We start from the raw sequence: 4346 nt of genomic DNA, 5'->3' as shown, positions 1-4346 counted from the left end.
TGGGTGAGGCAGAAAGGGGATTCGTTGCACTGACATACCTGTACAGTACATACCCGTCTTCAAATGTAACTCTACACGGGTACCATTCCGGTGGTGTGTAATTCGTAGCGGGATACTGTCAGGTGAAAGCATTTGGTGGGCAGGAATACATGACTTAGAGTGAAGTGAATATTTTTTTTAAACAAGCGCACACCTAGTTACAAAGAATGCGTATGGCATTTTCATTTATTTCAAAGCAGGATAAAAGAGCATTGTCGATTAAATACCTTGCTCACGGGCATAGGTGCTGGCCGGGGATCGAACCCCGGACTTTCGGTTACACTTCGTAATTCCGAAGGTTCGTAATTCCGAAACACGTAAATTGCCTATACCTCGATGTTCGTTAAGCCGAAAACGTAAAAGGGTTCGTCAATCCGATCATTTGTGGCGTTATTCCGAAGGTTAGTTATTCCAAAGTTTCGATAATCCGAAAACGAAATAAGGTTCGTTAATCCGAAAACGAAATAAGGTTCGTTGTTCCGAAGTTTATTTAATCTGACAAAGAAATAAGGTTCGTTGTTCCAAAGGTTCGTTAGTCCGAAAACGAAATATGGTTCGTCAATCATTTAGTTTTTGGACTAACGAACCTACGGAATTACGAACCTCACTTCGTTTTCGGACTAACGAACCTTCGGAATTACGAAGCTCATTTCGTTTTCGGACTAACGAACCTTTGGAATATCCGGCGAACCTTCGGAATAACGAAGCTCCGGAATTAGCAAGGCACCATAGACCACTCGGCCACGGCACCTGAATATATTCAGCATAATCGATTTATGTAGTGTTAACGTGTAGGTATAAAACAAAGATTAATTTATTGGCAGGATCAAGTGAGGAAAATGCATGACTACTTGTGTTGTTTTGGTGGTATGGAAAGACACTTTTTCAAATTGTACTATATTTTGCATTGCTTTATCATTGAATTATACAGTGCGTCCCAGAAAAAACGAAACCGAGATTTAGCGATGATTTATCATAACTTAAACACAAATAAAAAAAAACAAATGACCTACCAATGTAAAGCTTAGAATCTCCTCTTTCATCTGACATTACTTAGATCATTTCTCCTTCACGCATGAGTGAGCAAAAACAATTTGAAGAAAGGATACCAAAAGCTCACTTGGCAGGGGATATCTGAATTTAAAAAGGAAAATCACATGTCTTAAAAGTTCAATATCTGTTCTTTAATTTCATACCTCAACTAAAGAAAATGGTCAAGAAATAACAAAGTTCTGGTTATTTGAAATAAGGCTTGAATTTTCCACAGGTTTCCCACAGAAGCTATCGCATGGTTAACAAAAGACTTAATGCATGGCTGATCGTAAACAAAACGGAGTGTCGAGTGAGTTTGAACGCTAGCCTGTAAAACCTCTTCATTTTATGAAATTATTGAGTTTCAACCCTTATTTCAAATAACCAGAACTTTGGTATTTCTTGACCATTTTCTGTAATTGATGTATCAAATTAAAGAGCAGATACTGAACTTTTTAAAAATGCGGTTTTCCTTTTGAAAGCCAGATACAACCCGCCAAATGACTTTTTGGTATCCCCTCTTCAAATTGTCTTTGCTCACTAATGCGTGAAGAAAAAATAATCTAAGTAATGTCAAATGAAAGAAGAGATTCTAAGCTTTACATTGGTAGGTCATTTGTTTATTTTATTTGTGATTAAGTTATGACAAATCATCGCTAAATCTCGGTTTCGTTTTTTCTGGGACGCACTGTATATTTTAAACATGGATGTTGGTGCGGAGGATTATCAATCGTTCATGGGGAGGGAGGGCTTCTAAAAAAATAACACAAGAGAAAATCCTCTGCAATGACGTATATTTATACCTCACATAGTAATGTAAGTTGAAACAATAAACACACACTTATATCTTTGATTGTTCAAACTTTATTCTTTGCCGAGCAAGAGCTGCGAACAAATTACAATCATTTTGTGATTGCAATTTGATCCGCAGCTCTTGCTCGGCAAAGAATGAATTTTGAACAATCAAAGATATAAGTGCGTGTCTGTGTTTTTTTATACCTTACATTACTAGGTAGAAGGAAATCTGCAAGCAGACTCTCTTCTACCTGGTTCGAAATATTATGTTGACTTAAGGCCCCGGCTAATCTGAATAAAGACGAACGTGTAATGTTATTTAAAAAATAAAACAATAATAATTTAATTTATGCTTTCTGTCTGTATTTATTGCTCAAGGGGGGGGGGGTTAACATGATGGATCCTACCTGGACATGATGGAGCGGAGCAACAACCTTGGAGAGTTGCTGTTTACTGTCACGGCATTGTTCACACTTTCCTTCATTTTTGGTGCGTGTGTGTGTGGAGGTGGGAGGCGGGATGCATGTAAATTCGTCACGACACCTCCTTTGCATTATATTTATATGTTTATCAGTATTTGGGGGATATTTTTGTCTGTTATATATCCTTTCATCTCTTATTTCTCCTCTCTTTGATTCCACTGGGCTAGCCCCCTTTCCCTGGGTCATCGCAGGGTTTATCGTTTCACGTACACATAGTTATGAAACCAACATCTCAAATTTTTATACCTCAGGTCTCGTAGGAATTGCGCTATATTCATCTTGAATTGAAGGATTAATCTTTGAAATTGGATTTTTTGCATGTTCTCTTGTTCTTTGATTTCGAATTTCACAAGTTACAGAATCTCGTCAGATTTCAATGTTGCAATGATTTTTTTAAGATAACGTCTGTAGGATTTTTGTTTTGAATTAATTATTTTTGTTCAGGGTAGAGTGTAAAGAAACCGAGGGCACGAATGTTTGGTTCTGGTTCTTTTCATTAACAAATCAATGCAGGTGTGCATGTGGGGGCAAAGCAAACCTACCAGTCTGGTATAATCGCGAGAAGGAAAACCTTGACAAACCTGAACTAATTTAATTACGATTTTAATTTGACAATCTAAATAGATAAATTTACCCCCCCCCCAAAAAAAAAAAAAAAAAAAAGAACAATCATTCATGGTCATCAAATCAAAACAACTTACCTTTTCACATTTACTTTCAAAAAGGAAACTATTCTCAGTGCCAGTGCCCTCTCCTAGAATGCAACCTAAGATAGCATTTTCAAAGCCCTGCTGGACATCGATCATCGTATACACACAAAGAGAAGACGAAGATGTAGATGAAAATACCGCGTACAATACGTCATCCGTGGTGTTGATATTCATTGATTCAGCTAACTGGGATCCTGCTGGTCCAATGAAAGCCGATTGGATAATATTCCGAGATCCACCATGTGCACATTGCAGCTCTATCTCCGTGTACGATTCGAAGTTTTCGTCGCTTGAACTACGACAAATACGTCCGAGATAAGTTTTCTCACCTCTTGTGTTTAAAATAGTTCTCATAATGGCTATGCACGACGGGGCCAGGTATATTTTGATGTGATTGCAGGTCTGAAAGACTACGCTTTGATATGAAAGTGATCTCTGTATGGCCTCCTCTACCACTGATTCCAGTAAATAGATAAAATGATTCATCTAGATTACCCATTCCATTCCATTCATAATCGGCACCAGGAGCCACGACTCCCACAGTTGGTAGGTCTCCTGTTGCAACAACATATTCAGTATTACGTAAATATCCCAGATCAACGGATATATTAGCCAAGTCCTTTTGCTGGCAATCACTGCCACAGCCACCGCATGAAATCAGCTTATAATGCTGAGGTGTTATCACCACCACTAATAGTTTGTTATCATTAATATAATCTCTATTCGGATAATAGCACTTTCCAGTGTCCACAGTCTCTTTTAGAGCCAGGTTAGAGTCGAGTTGGTAGAGCCTCTCTCGTGCTCCTATATAGATGTCGCCAGTGATGTTGTTGATGGCGATGTGGTTGAACGGTAGGTTGGAGTCAGGATCGGAAGGTGTAAATGAAGATACCAAGTAGGAGGAGAGGGGAGCTGATTGGATTGATTTGAAGTGAAATATTATGAGACCCAGATAGAGCACATATGCTCTCTTCATATTATGTGGTCTATTCCGCGCCATGTCCTTTTTATTCTGCATCAAGGCTTCTTTGTTAATTCACAGTCTGCATAAAAAAAACGAAGTGAGTGAAATAGCATTTATGAACCACAGATGTTCTAATAAGGACGCTTTTTTTCTTTACATCTGAGACTATACTATGCGCATTAGTTTCAAACTACATGTATAGTAAATCATAATATCCCTGAAACCTGTTAAACGTTGAAATGTTTTAGAAGAGAAAATCTGCGAGTATAAAAAACGTCACCTAGAACATTACATTGGATCGATCGTTGTGCCTTGGCGAAGACA

General features: G+C 38.2%; 1 pseudogene; it reads right to left on the bottom strand.

Annotated features, from left to right (window-relative positions):
* Positions 1-1155: 1155 nt before the first annotated feature.
* LOC135157351 (plexin-B2-like) lies at positions 1156-4096 on the bottom strand (annotated as a pseudogene).
* Between the last annotated feature and the right edge of the window lie 250 nt (positions 4097-4346).

The sequence above is a fragment of the Lytechinus pictus genome, chromosome 17, assembly GCF_037042905.1.
Source record: "Lytechinus pictus isolate F3 Inbred chromosome 17, Lp3.0, whole genome shotgun sequence".
Taxonomy (NCBI): Eukaryota; Metazoa; Echinodermata; class Echinoidea; order Temnopleuroida; family Toxopneustidae; genus Lytechinus; species Lytechinus pictus.
Note: the sequence above shows the minus strand (reverse complement) of the source record. Positions and strands in the feature narration are given on the sequence as shown.